General features: G+C 47.7%; 1 pseudogene; it reads left to right on the forward strand.

Moving 5' to 3' along the window:
- LOC121845154 overlaps positions 1-15,621 on the forward strand; it is a 35,255-nt pseudogene that overhangs the window by 8,158 nt on the left and 11,476 nt on the right.

The following is a 15,621-nucleotide window of genomic DNA, read 5'->3' on the forward strand; positions in this document are numbered from 1 at the left end:
GCTCTAATAGTGGGAAAACACTGTCTGACTGTTGTGTCAGCTCTAATAGTAGGGAAAACACTGTCTGACTGTTGTGTCAGCTCTAATAGTACTGTCTGGGGAAAACACTGTCTGACTGTTGTGTCAGCTCTAATAGTAGGTAAAACACTGTCTGACTGTTGTGTCAGCTCTAATAGTAGGAAAACACTGTCTGACTATTGTGTCAGCTCTAATAGTAGGGAAAACACTGTCTGACTGTTGTGTCAGCTCTAATAGTAGGGAAAACACTGTCTGACTGTTGTGTCAGCTCTAATAGTAGAGAAAACACTGTCTGACTGTTGTGTCAGCTCTAATAGTAGGGAAAACACTGTCCGACTGTTGTGTCAGCTCTAATAGTAGGGAAAACAAACACTGTCTGACTGTTGTGTCAGCTCTAATAGTAGGAAAACACTGTCTGACTGTTGTGTCAGCTCTAATAGTAGGGAAAACACTGTCTGACTGTTGTCATCTCTCTGTATTGTTTGGGTGTTACTCAGTCAGGTGCTCTGGGATACTTAGCTCTAATAGTTGAAAACACTGTCTGACTGTTGTGACTAATAGTAGGAAAACCTTTTCAGCTCAGGGGTTGTGTCAGTAGTGGGTGCTGATGGAGGACTGTTGATGTCGAGGACATCTACCATAGTAGAAAACATCATGTCTAGGAGAAAACACTGTCGACTGTTGTCAGCTCTAATAGTAGGGAAAACACTGTCTGAGGTCAGCTCTGAAAACACTGTCTGACTGTTGGTCACTGTTACTAGATGGACTAATAGTAGCCCCACTGTCTGCAGGGAAAACACTGTTTGGTGTACAACAGGAAGAAGAAAGTGACTGAGGTCCACTCTAATAGTAGGAAAACACTGTCTGACTGTTAGATGACAGGAGATGGAAGACTCTGGGACAGTTTCCTCTACACAGGTTAAGGCTGGTCCTGAACTAAAAATATAGGTCCCTGGGAACAGGAGTAGCCAGTTGTGTTTGTCCTGAATCTCTGGGGAACAGGCCCTGCCAGTTGTTTGTCCTGAATCTCTGGGGAACAGGCCCTACCAGTTGTCCTGAATCTCTGGGGAACAGGCCCTACCAGTTGTGTTTGTCCTGAATCTCTGGGGAACAGGCCCTGCCAGTGTGTTTGTCCTGAATCTCTGGGGAACAGGCCCTACCAGTTGTGTTTGTCCTGAATCTCTGGGGACAGGCCCTGCCAGTTGTCCTGAATCTCTGGGGAACAGGCCCTGCCAGTTGGGGAACAGGTGTTTGTCCTGAATCTCTGGGGAACAGGCCCTGCCAGTGTGTTTGTCCTGAATCTCTGGGGAACAGGCCCTGCCAGTTGTGTTTGTCCTGAATCTCTGGGGAACAGGCCCTGCCAGTTGTGTTTGTCCTGAATCTCTGGGGAACAGGCCCTGCCAGTTGTGTTTGTCCTGAATCTCTGGGGAACAGGCCCTACCAGTTGTGTTTGTCCTGAATCTCTGGGGAACAGGCCCTACCAGTTGTCCTGAATCTCTGGGGAACAGGCCCAACCAGTTGTCCTGAATCTCTGGGGAACAGGCCCTACCAGTTGTGTTTGTCCTGAATCTCTGGGGAACAGGCCCTACCAGTTGTCCTGAATCTCTGGGGAACAGGCCCTACCAGTTGTGTTTGTCCTGAATCTCTGGGGAACAGGCCCTACCAGTTGTGTTTGTCCTGAATCTCTGGGGAACAGGCCCTACCAGTTGTGTTTGTCCTGAATCTCTGGGGAACAGGCCCTACCAGTTGTGTTTGTCCTGAATCTCTGGGAACAGGCCCTGCCAGTTGTCCTGAATCTCTGGGGAACAGGCCCTACCAGTTGTCCTGAATCTCTGGGGAACAGGCCCTACCAGTTGTGTTTGTCCTGAATCTCTGGGGAACAGGCCCTACCAGTTGTCCTGAATCTCTGGGGAACAGGCCCTACCAGTTGTGTTTGTCCTGAATCTCTGGGGAACAGGCCCTACCAGTTGTGTTTGTCCTGAATCTCTGGGGAACAGGCCCTACCAGTTGTGTTTGTCCTGAATCTCTGGGGAACAGGCCCTACCAGTTGTGTTTGAATCCTGAATCCAGTTGTCTGGGGAACAGGCCCTACCAGTTGTCCTGAATCTCTGGGGAACAGGCCCTACCAGTTGTGTTTGTCCTGAATCTCTGGGGAACAGGCCCTGCCAGTTGTCCTGAATCTCTGGGGAACAGGCCCTACCAGTTGTGTTTGTCCTGAATCTCTGGGGAACAGGCCCTGACCAGTTGTCCTGAATCTCTGGGGAACAGGCCCTGCCAGTTGTCCTGAATCTCTGGGGAACAGGCCCTGCCAGTTGTCCTGAATCTCTGGGGAACAGGCCCTGACAGTTGTTTGTCCTGAATCTCTGGGGAACAGGCCCTGCCAGTTGTCCTGAATCTCTGGGGAACAGGCCGTACTAGTTGTCCTGAATCTCTGGGGAACAGGCCCTGCCAGTTGTGTTTGTCCTGAATCCCTGGGGAACAGGCCCTGCCAGTTGTGTTTGTCCTGAATCCCTGGGGAACAGGCCCTGCCAGTTGTTTGTCCTGAATCCCTGGGGAACAGGCCCTACCCGTTGTGTTTGTCCTGCACTATGGAAAGTTATGGTTCATACACTTGTTTAGGGTTTATGTGTAAGGGACTCTCTCTGTCTCTCTCTGTGCCTCTTCATTCAGTGTCATAGTCCTGTCCATGAACATAATGTCGATCACATCAATGAGGATCACTGCATATTGTTCTCTAATGCTGTTCTTTCTTCGTCTTCAGACCACAGTAAAGACGCTGCTTATCTGGGTAAAATCCTAGAAGGATTCACCCTGGCCTCCGATAAGCTGGAGACCAAAACAGTAGGTGCTCTCTTAACCTAGTTTCTAAATGAATCTCTCTTCAATTACCTCCGAATTATATCACCTCCATCCCCTGGCCTCTTTCTCCTCCTCTCTCTCTCTCTAATCTCTCCTTCTTCCTTCTCTTTCTCTCCTATATCTCTCTCTCTCTCTGGGTCTCTCCTCTCTCTCTCTCTCTATCTCTCTCTCTCTCTCTCTCCTCTCTCTCTCTCCACTCTCTCTCTCTCCACCTCTCTCTCTCTCTCTCTCTCTCCACCTCTCTCTCTCTCTCCACTCTCTCTCTCTCTCTCTCTCTCTCTCTCTCTCTCTCTCTCTCTACCTCCACCTCTCTCTCTCTCTCTCTCTCCTCTCTCTCCACCTCTCTCTCTCTCTCTCCTCTCTCTCTCTCCACCTCTCTCTCTCTCTCTCTCTCTCTCTCATCCTCTCTCTCCACCTCTCTCTCTCTCTCTCTCTCTCTCTCTCCACCTCTCTCTCTCTCTCTCCTCTCTCTCTCTCTCTCTCTCTCTCCTCTCTCTCCTCTCTCTCTACCTCTCTCTCTCTCTCTCTCTCTCTCTCTCTCCTCTCTATCCTCTCTCTCTCTCTCTCTCTCTCTCTCTCTCTCTCTATCCTCTCTCTCCCCTCTCTCCTCTCTCTCTCTCTCTCTCCCTCTCCCCTCTCCTCTCTCTCTCTCTCTCTCTCTCTCTCTCCTCTCTCTCTCTCTCTCTCTCCTCAGATCTTCCCTCCTCCCAACCTGCCCAGAGACTTCAGGCCGGTCCACTACTTCCGTCCAGTGGTGGACCTGTCCAGCGTCAGCCCCATGGTAGCCCAGGCCCTGCAGACGTCTCGAGGCCACATGGCCCAGGAAGAGCCCTCTAAGGGGGGTCGTCACCAGCTGGACTCTGCCCAGAGGAGGGAGCTGCTGGGAGGCTACACTGCAAGGTGCAGACTGTTCTCTGTATTCTTCTGAAACCTGTTGACACAACAAGAATGTTTTAATCCTCGTGGTCATCTTGTCTTTATCAACTGTGGTGCTATGTCCATCTGCACTCTGTTCTGCTTTTATTATAGATAGTCCTGACTACTCACCGGGTCTCCTCCCTGCCCGGTCTCCTCCCTGCCCTGTCTCCACTCTGTTCTGCTTTTATTATAGATAGTCCTGACTACTCACCCCTGTCTCCCCCTGCCCGGTCTCCTCCCTGCCCGGTCTCCTCCCTGCCCTGTCTCCACTCTGTTCTGCTTTTATTATAGATAGTCCTGACTACTCACCCCTGTCTCCTCCCTGCCCGGTCTCCTCCCTGCCCTGTCTCCACTCTGTTCTGCTTTTATTATAGATAGTCCTGACTACTCACCCCTGCCCGGTCTCCTCCCCTGTCTCTCCACTCTGTTCTGCTTTTATTATAGATAGTCCTGACTACTCACCCCCTCCTCCCTGCCCGGTCTCCTCCCTGCCCTGTCTCCACTCTGTTCTGCTTTTATTATAGATAGTCCTGACTACTCACCCCTGTCTCCTCCCTGCCCGGTCTCCTCCTGTCTCCCCCCCTCCTGCCCGGTGTCTGTTCTGTTCTGCTTTTATTATAGATAGTCCTGACTACTCACCCCTGTCTCCTGCCCTGTCTCCCCCTGCCCTGCCCGGTCCCTGCCCTGTCTCCACTCTGTTCTGCTTTTATTATAGATAGTCCTGACTACTCACCCCTGTCTCCTCCCTGCCCTGTCTCCACTCTGTTCTGCTTTTATTATAGATAGTCCTGACTACTCACCCCTGTCTCCTCCCTGCCCGGTCTCCTCCCTGCCCTGTCTCCACTCTGTTCTGCTTTTATTATAGATAGTCCTGACTACTCACCCCCCTGCCCGGTCTCCTCCCTGCCCGGTCTCCTCCCTGCCCTGTCTCCACTCTGTTCTGCTTTTATTATAGATAGTCCTGACTACTCACCCCTGTCTCCTCCCTGCCCGGTCTCCTCCCTGCCCTGTCTCCACTCTGTTCTGCTTTTATTATAGATAGTCCTGACTACTCACCCCTGTCTTCTCCCTGCCCGGTCTCCTCCCTGCCCGGTCTCCACTCTGTTCTGCTTTTATTATAGATAGTCCTGACTACTCACCCCGGTCTTCTCCCCATCCTCTTCCAGTATTTGAACATTTAATACCTGCCTGGATTTGAAAGTTGGAGTCAAGGATATTTAGGAGTATCTCCTCTGTATCAATGGTGATGTTTTTTTGTCTCTAAAACCTAGTATTTTTTGCCCTGTCTCCTCCCTGCCCTGTCCTCCTCCCTGCCCTGTCCTCCCTGCCCTGTCCTCCTCCCTGCCCTGTCCTCCTCCCTGCCCTGTCCTCCTCCCTGCCCTGTCCTCCTCCCTGCCCTGTCCTCCTCCCTGCCCTGTCTCCTCCCTGCCCTGTCTCCTTGTCCCCTCCCCTGTCCTCCTCCCTCCAGGCCCCAGCTCTGTGTTTGACCTGCTGAAGGTTGAGGACAGAGAGAGACTCTCCGGCCTACGGAGGCCCTCCTCAGATACCAGCTCAGGCCCCAGACAGCCCACCCCTGGGGAGGCCAGAGCAGCCGTTGTGGCTGCAGGGGTAGCGGCTGCAGCAGCCAGAGCCTCCGCCCAGAAGGCCCTGTCTAGCAGGTACACCTATATCTGTCTGTCTGTCTGACCGTGTCAGAACCATCCTGGGATATGTGTTGTATTGTAGTCCAGTGTTCTAGATCTTGTATTGTAGTCCAGTGTTCTAGATCTTGTATTGTAGTCCAGTGTTCTAGATCTTGTATTGTAGTCCAGTGTTCTAGATCTTGTATTGTAGTCCAGTGTTCTAGATCTTGTATTGTAGTCCAGTGTTCTAGATCTTGTATTGTAGTCTGCTGTTCAGTGTGTTGTATTGTAGTCCAGTGTTCAGTGTGTTGTATTGTAGTCCAGTGTTCAGTGTCTTGTATTGTAGTCCAGTGTTCTAGATCTTGTATTGTAGTCCGGTGTTCTAGATCTTGTATTGTAGTCCAGTGTTCTAGATCTTGTATTGTAGTCTGCTGTTCAGTGTGTTCTAGATCTTGTAATGTGTATTGTAGTCCAGTGTTCTAGATCTTGTATTGTAGTCCAGTGTTCTAGTCTTGTCTTGTATTGTAGTCCAGTGTTCTAGATCTTGTATTGTAGTCCAGTGTCTAGATCTTTATTGTAGTTCAGTGTTCTAGATCTTGTATTGTAGTCCAGTGTTCTAGATCTTGTATTGTAGTCCAGTGTTCTAGATCTTGTATTGTGTTGTAGTCCAGTGTTCTAGATCTTGTATTGTAGTCCAGTGTTCTAGATCTTGTATTGTAGTCCAGTGTTCTAGATCTTGTATTGTAGTCCAGTGTTCTAGATCTTGTATTGTAGTCCAGTGTTCTAGATCTTGTATTGTAGTCCAGTGTTCTAGATCTTGTATTGTAGTCCAGTGTTCTAGATCTTGTATTGTAGTCCAGTGTTCTAGATCTTGTATTGTATTGTAGTCCAGTGTTCTAGATCTTGTATTGTAGTCCAGTGTTCTAGATCTTGTATTGTAGTCCAGTGTTCTAGATCTTGTATTGTAGTCCAGTGTTCTAGATCTTGTATTGTGTTGTAGTCCAGTGTTCTAGATCTTGTATTGTAGTCTGCTGTTCAGTGTCTTGTAATGTAGTCCAGTGTTCTAGATCTTGTATTGTAGTCCAGTGTTCTAGATCTTGTATTGTAGTCCAGTGTTCTAGATCTTTGTATTGTAGTCCAGTGTTCTAGATCTTGTATTGTAGTCCAGTGTTCTAGATCTTGTATTGTAGTCCAGTGTTCTAGATCTTGTATTGTAGTCCAGTGTTCTAGATCTTGTGTTGTAGTCCAGTGTTCTAGATCTTGTATTGTAGTCCAGTGTTCTAGATCTTGTATTGTAGTCCAGTGTTCTAGATCTTGTATTGTAGTCCAGTGTTCTAGATCTTGTATTGTAGTCCAGTGTTCTAGATCTTGTATTGTAGTCCAGTGTTCTAGATCTTGTATTGTAGTCCAGTGTTCTAGATCTTGTATTGTAGTCCAGTGTTCTAGATCTTGTATTGTAGTCTAGTGTTCTAGATCTTGTATTGTAGTCCAGTGTTCTAGATCTTGTATTGTAGTCCAGTGTTCTAGATCTTGTGTTGTAGTCCAGTGTTCTAGATCTTGTGTTGTAGTCTGCTGTTCAGTGTCTTGTATTGTAGTCCAGTGTTCAGTGTCTTGTATTGTAGTCTGCTGTTCAGTGTCTTGTATTGTAGTCTGCTGTTCAGTGTCTTGTATTATAAACTGGGTGGTTCGAGCCCTGAATGCTGATTGGCTGTCAGCTGTGGTATATCAGACCGTATACCACAGGTATGACAAAACAATTCACTGATACGTCTTGCATGGCTCTCATCTACAATATCCTGCTGCTCCTTGGTAACGTCAGATCACCGAGTCTCTGTTGAATCCATCCAGGTTCACCCCCCACGCTGAGCAGCAGCAGCAGGAAGCTCTGAGTGTGTGGAGCGGCCCTACGGCGCAGGCCCAGACAGGACAGACATTCAAACCCTTTGAGAGGACCCCTCATAAACAGGCCCGATACGACCTCTACATAGACCAGCTCAAACAGGGAGACCGAGGTACGGAGGCTGCATGGTGTCAAACCGATTCAGTGGACTTTTATTCTATGAAATGGACAGGCTCTTAGAAAACAGACCGTCTCAAACAGAGAGAGACAGAGGTACAGAGAACTGGTTTGACTGCCATTTTAACAAAGACAAAGTGCTTGAGAATGTCAATCTGGTATTGTAATGTTATCGTGGTCTATTGAGACAATAAAACCACTTTTCACGGTGAACACAGACACATTGAGAGCCTCTTTAAAATGTTCTGAAGAATCAGCCCATGTTCTGCTTTTAGGAGATTCCTCTCCCAACGTACATTATCCACTAAGATTCCCATGATGGTTTCATCCGCACATCTAAACCGTCTCCTCAACTCTGTCCAGATGCCCTGGAGTTGAGCTTGGACCCCACCATGACAGAGTGGGAGAGAGGGAGAGAGAGGGATGAGTTTGTTCGTGCTGCTCTCCTCTACAAGCCCAGCAGCTCCTCTCTGTCTTGTCGCTTCACCAGAGGGAAACAGGATGACGGTGGAGGCAGACACTGTGGAGGTGACACGAGATCAGGAGGTAGGCAGCTCTCCACAGCTTCACCATAATGTTGAAGGATTGTGGGTAATCAATACTGAAGGGAGATCAGGAGGTAGGCAGCTCTCCACAGCTTCACCATAATGTTGAAGGATTGTGGGTAATCAATACTGAGGGGGAGATCAGGAGGTAGGCAGCTCTCCACAGCATCACCATAATGTTGAAGGATTGTGGGTAATCACAGGCTGGGCACCATACAGGCTGAAGGATTGCTGGGTCCAATTGGGTTACAGGCTGGGCATCCAGGATTGGGTTACAGGCTGGGCATCCTGGTTACAGGCTGGGCATCCAGGATTGGGTTACAGGCTGGGCATCCAGGATTGGGTTACAGGCTGGGCATCCAGGATTGGGTTACAGGCTGGGCATCCAGGATTGGGTTACAGGCTGAGCATCCAGGATTGGGTTACAGGCTGGGCATCCAGGATTGGGTTACAGGCTGGGCATCCAGGATTGGGTTACAGGCTGGGTTACAGGCTGGGCATCCAGGATTGGGTTACAGGCATCCAGGATTGGGTTACAGGCTGGCATCCAGGATTGGGTTACAGGCTGGGCATCCAGGATTGGGTTACAGGCTGGGTGAGGCATCAGGTGGGTTACAGGATCCTGGGTTCTGCCTGTTTGTTACAGAATGATTGGATGACAGGCAGGCAGCCAGGATTGGGTTACAGATGAAGCATGTTTGGTTAAAACTGCATCCAGGATTGGGTTACAGGCTGGCATCCAGGATTGACAGGCTGGGCATCCAGGAAGGGTTCAATCCAGGTGGGCCTGATGAGGCCTCTGTTCTGCCTGTTTGTCTTCAGAATGATGTGGATGACAACACACAGCCTTGACCACCACGGAATGAATGGTGTTTGGAAAACTGACCAGAGAACGTTTGAAACTGACAATCTGCTCTGCAAGAGGTTCAACGTACCTGACCCCTATCCTGCATTGCATTGGGATCTAACTGTTGACCATCCAGGAATGAATGGGTTTGTCAAAACTCAACTGTTACTGTTGTTGTCATCCAGGTCAGGGTTTGTCGGATCTAACTGTTGTTGTCTATCCAGGTCAGGGTTTGTCCGATCTAACTGTTGTTGTCTATCCAGGTCAGGGTTTGTCCGATCTAACTGTTGTTGTTGTTGTTGTCTATCCAGGTCAGGGTTTGTCCGATCTAACTGATGTTGTTTATCCAGATCAGGGTTTGTCAGATCTAACTATTGTTGTTGTTGTCTATCCAGGTCTGGGGTTGTCAGATCTAACTGTTGTTTTCTTTCCAGGTCAGGGTTTGTGGGCATGCCCAAAGTGAAGAGAGACAAGTTCTCTGTGTTTAACTTCCTGACTGTATCAGAGAGTCCAACAGCTATTGCTTCCCCCGCTCCACAAGGTAACAAACAATCAGTTCCACTTTATCCAGACACTTCACATTTTATCTCAAGTGTTACGGGGAAGAATTTCAGAGTACCGGGGCGTTGACTATCATTGTATATTATCAAATCTATTCTCTGTTTAATTTAATTACGCGATTAAACTAATCATGTGACTTTAATTAACTAGGAAGTCGGCACCACGGGAAAATGTTTAGAGTATTTATTTCCCGAATATAACTCTTCCGATGTTTTCATATCTTATCGATTAGTCACTTATTAATGTATTATTACCTCATTAGTCTCATTACTGAGCGTCTCAAACCCCTTGGATATCTGCATGAACCCTGAATCAGCGATATACAAATCAACTTAATTATTTATTTACTAACTAACTTAGTCACAGAATTACGTAAACACACACACAATACGTCATACATGGGTTACTAAATGATACAAAGAAAAAGTCCCTAGCGGACCAAACCGATATGACGGCTTGGTAGACAAAGGAAAAGGGGTGGGGACCGCTCAAGAGCGGGAAAACTCAGAGTGGATTCAAGTACATACAGTTGACTACACTACACCTCACTACACCACACTACACTACACCTCACTACACTACACCTCACTACACTACACCTCACTACACTACACCTCACTACACTACACCTCACTACACTACACCTCACTACACTACACCTCACTACACTATACCTCACTACACTACACCTCACTACACCACACCTCACTACACTACACCTCACTACACTACACCTCACTACACTACATCTCACTACACTATACCTCACTAAACCTCACTACACTACACCTCACTACACTACACTCGCTACACTACCTCTCACCTCACTACACCTCACTACACTACACCTCACTACACTACACCTCACTACACCTCACTACACTACACTACACCTCACTACACTACACACTCACTACACTACACCTCACTAAACTACAACCTCACTACACTACACCTCACTACACTACACCTCACTACACTACATCTCACTACACTACACCACACTACACTACACCTCACTACACTACACCACACTACACTACACCTCACTACACCTCACTACACCTCACTACACTACACCTCACTACACTACACCTCACTACACTACACTCACTACACTACACCTCACTACACTACACTCACTACACCTCACTACACTACACCTCACTATACCTCACTACACTACACCTCACTACACTACACCTCACTACACCTCACTACACTACACCTCACTACACTACAGCTCACTACACTACACCTCACTACACCTCACTACACCTCACTACACCTCACTACACTACACCTCACTACACTACACCTCACTACACCTCACTACACTACACCTCACTACACTACACTCACTACACTACACCTCACTACACCTCACTACACCTCACTACACCTCACTACACCTCACTACACTACACCTCACTACACCTCACTACACCTCACTACACCTCACTACACCTCACTACACCTCACTACACTACACCTCACTACACCTCACTACACTACACCTCACTACACTACACCTCACTACACTACACCTCACTACACTATACCTCACTACACTACACCTCACTACACCACACCTCACTACACTACACCTCACTACACTACACTACACCACACTACACCTCACTACACCTCACTACACCTCACTACACCTCACTACACTACACCTTACTACACTACACCTCACTACACCTCACTACACCTCACTACACTACACCTCACTACACTATACTCACTACACTACACCTCACTACACTATACCTCACTACACTACACCTCACTACACTACACCTCACTACACTACACCTCACTACACCTCACTACACTACACCTCACTACACTACACCTCACTACACTACACCTCACTACACTACCTCTCACTACACTACACCTCACTACACTACACCTCACTACACCTCACTACACTACACCTCACTACACTACATCTCACTAAACTACAACCTCACTACACTACACCTCACTACACTACATCTCACTACACTACACCTCACTACACTACACCACACTACACTACACCTCACTACACTACACCACACTACACTACACCTCACTACACTACACCTCACTACACTACACCTCACTACACCTCACTACACTACACCTCACTACACTACACCTCACTACACTACACCTCACTACACCTCACTACACCTCACTACACTACACCTCACTACACTACACCTCACTACACCTCACTACACTACACCTCACGACACCTCACTACACTACACTCACTACACTACACCTCACCACACTACACCTCACTAAACTACAACCTCACTACACTACACCTCACTACACTACATCTCACTACACTACACCTCACTACACTACACCACACTACACTACACCTCACTACACTACACCACACTACACTACACCTCACTACACTACACCTCACTACACTACACCTCACTACACCTCACTACACTACACCTCACTACACCTCACTACACTACACCTCACTACACTACACCTCACTACACCTCACTACACTACACCTCACTACACTACACCTCACTACACCTCACTACACTACACCTCACTACACTACACCTCACTACACTACACCTCACTACACCTCACTACACCTCACTACACTACACCTCACTACACCTCACTACACTACACCGCACTACACTACACCTCACTACACTACACTACACCTCACTACACTACACCTCACTACACTACACCTCACTACACCTCACTACACTACACCTCACTATACCTCACTACACTACACCTCACTACACTACACCTCACTACACCTCACTACACCTCACTACACTACACCTCACTACACTACACTACACCTCACTACACTACACCTTACTACACTACACCTCACTACACTACACCTCACTACACTCACTACAATACACCTCACTACACCTCACTACACCTCACTACACTACACCTCACTACACTACACCTCACTACACCTCACTACACTACACCTCACTACACTACACCTCACTACACTACACTACACCTCACTACACTACACCTCGCTACACTACCTCTCACCTCACTACACCTCACTACACTACACCTCACTACACTACACTACACCTCACTACACCTCACTACACTACACTACACCTCACTACACTACACCTCGCTACACTACCTCTCACCTCACTACACTCACTACACTACACCTCACTACACTACACTACACCTCACTACACCTCACTACACTACACCTCACTACACTACACCTCACTAAACTACAACCTCACTACACTACACCTCACTACACTACATCTCACTACACTACACCACACTACACTACACCTCACTACACTACACCACACTACACTACACCTCACTACACCTCACTACACCTCACTACACTACACCTCACTACACTATACCTCACTACACTACACCTCACTACACTATACCTCACTACACTACACCTCACTACACTACACCTCACTACACTACACCTCACTACACCTCACTACACTACACCTCACTACACTACACCTCACTACACTACACCTCACTACACTACCTCTCACTACACTACACTCACTACACTACACCTCACTACACCTCACTACACTACACCTCACTACACTACATCTCACTAAACTACAACCTCACTACACTACACCTCACTACACTACATCTCACTACACTACACCTCACTACACTACACCACACTACACTACACCTCACTACACTACACCACACTACACTACACCTCACTACACTACACCTCACTACACTACACCTCACTACACCTCACTACACTACACCTCACTACACTACACCTCACTACACCTCACTACACCTCACTACACTACACCTCACTACACTACACCTCACTACACCTCACTACACTACACCTCACGACACCTCACTACACTACACCTCACTACACTACACTCACCACACTACACCTCACTAAACTACAACCTCACTACACTACACCTCACTACACTACATCTCACTACACTACACTCACTACACTACACCACACTACACTACACCTCACTACACTACACCACACTACACTACACCTCACTACACTACACCTCACTACACTACACCTCACTACACCTCACTACACTACACCTCACTACACCTCACTACACTACACCTCACTACACTACACCTCACTACACTACACCTCACTACACCTCACTACACCTCACTACACTACACCTCACTACACTCACTACACTACACCGCACTACACTACACTCACTACACTACACTACACCTCACTACACTACACCTCACTACACTACACCTCACTACACCTCACTACACTACACCTCACTATACCTCACTACACTACACCTCACTACACTACACCTCACTACACCTCACTACACCTCACTACACTACACCTCACTACACTACACTACACCTCACTACACTACACCTACTACACTACACCTCACTACACTACACTCACTACACCTCACTACAATACACCTCACTACACCTCACTACACCTCACTACACTACACCTCACTACACTACACCTCACTACACCTCACTACACTACACCTCACTACACTACACCTCACTACACTACACTACACCTCACTACACTACACCTCGCTACACTACCTCTCACCTCACTACACCTCACTACACTACACCTCACTACACTACACTACACCTCACTACACCTCACTACACTACACCTCACACTCACTACACTACACCTCGCTACACTACCTCTCACCTCACTACACCTCACTACACTACACCTCACTACACTACACTACACCTCACTACACCTCACTACACTACACCTCACTACACTACACCTCACTAAACTACAACCTCACTACACTACACCTCACTACACTACATCTCACTACACTACACCACACTACACTACACCTCACTACACTACACCACACTACACTACACCTCACTACACCTCACTACACCTCACTACACTACACCTCACTACACTACACCTCACTACACTACACCTCACTACACTCACTACACCTCACTACACTCTACACCTCACTACACTACACCTCACTACACTACACCTCACTACACTACACTCACTACACTACACCTCACTACACCTCACTATACCTCACTACACTACACCTCACTACACTACACCTCACTACACTCACTACACTACAGCTCACTACACTACACCTCACTACACTACACCTCACTACACTCACTACACCTCACTACACCTCACTACACTACACCTCACTACACTACACCTCACTACACTACACCTCACTACACCTCACTACACTACACCTCACTACACTACACCTCACTACACCTCACTACACCTCACTACACTACACTACACCTCACTACACTCACTACACCTCACTACACCTCACTACACTACACCTCACTACACTACACCTCACTACACTACACCTCACTACACCTCACTACACTACACCTCACTACACTACACCTCACTACACTACACCTCACTACACCTCACTACACTACACCTCACCTACACTACACCTCACTACACTACACCTCACTACACTACACCTCACTACACTACACTACACTCACTACACTACACCTCACTACACCTCACTACACTACACCTCACTACACCTCACTACACCTCACTACACTACACCTCACTACACTACACCTCACTACACTACACCTCGCTACACTACCTCTCACCTCACTACACCTCACTACACTACACCTCACTACACTACACTACACCTCACTACACCTCACTACACTACACTCACTACACTACACCTCACTAAACTACAACCTCACTACACTACACCTCACTACACTACATCTCACTACACTACACCACACTACACTACACCTCACTACACTACACCACACTACACTACACCTCACTACACCTCACTACACCTCACTACACTACACCTCACTACACTATACCTCACTACACTACACCTCACTACACTATACCTCACTACACTACACCTCACTACACTACACCTCACTACACTACACCTCACTACACCTCACTACACTACACCTCACTACACTACACCTCACTACACTACACCTCACTACACTACCTCTCACTACACTACACTCACTACACTACACCTCACTACACCTCACTACACTACACCTCACTACACTACATCTCACTAAACTACAACCTCACTACACTACACTCACTACACTACATCTCACTACACTACACCTCACTACACTACACCACAC

Source organism: Oncorhynchus tshawytscha, unplaced genomic scaffold (genome assembly GCF_018296145.1).
Source record: "Oncorhynchus tshawytscha isolate Ot180627B unplaced genomic scaffold, Otsh_v2.0 Un_contig_4690_pilon_pilon, whole genome shotgun sequence".
Taxonomy (NCBI): domain Eukaryota; kingdom Metazoa; phylum Chordata; class Actinopteri; order Salmoniformes; family Salmonidae; genus Oncorhynchus; species Oncorhynchus tshawytscha.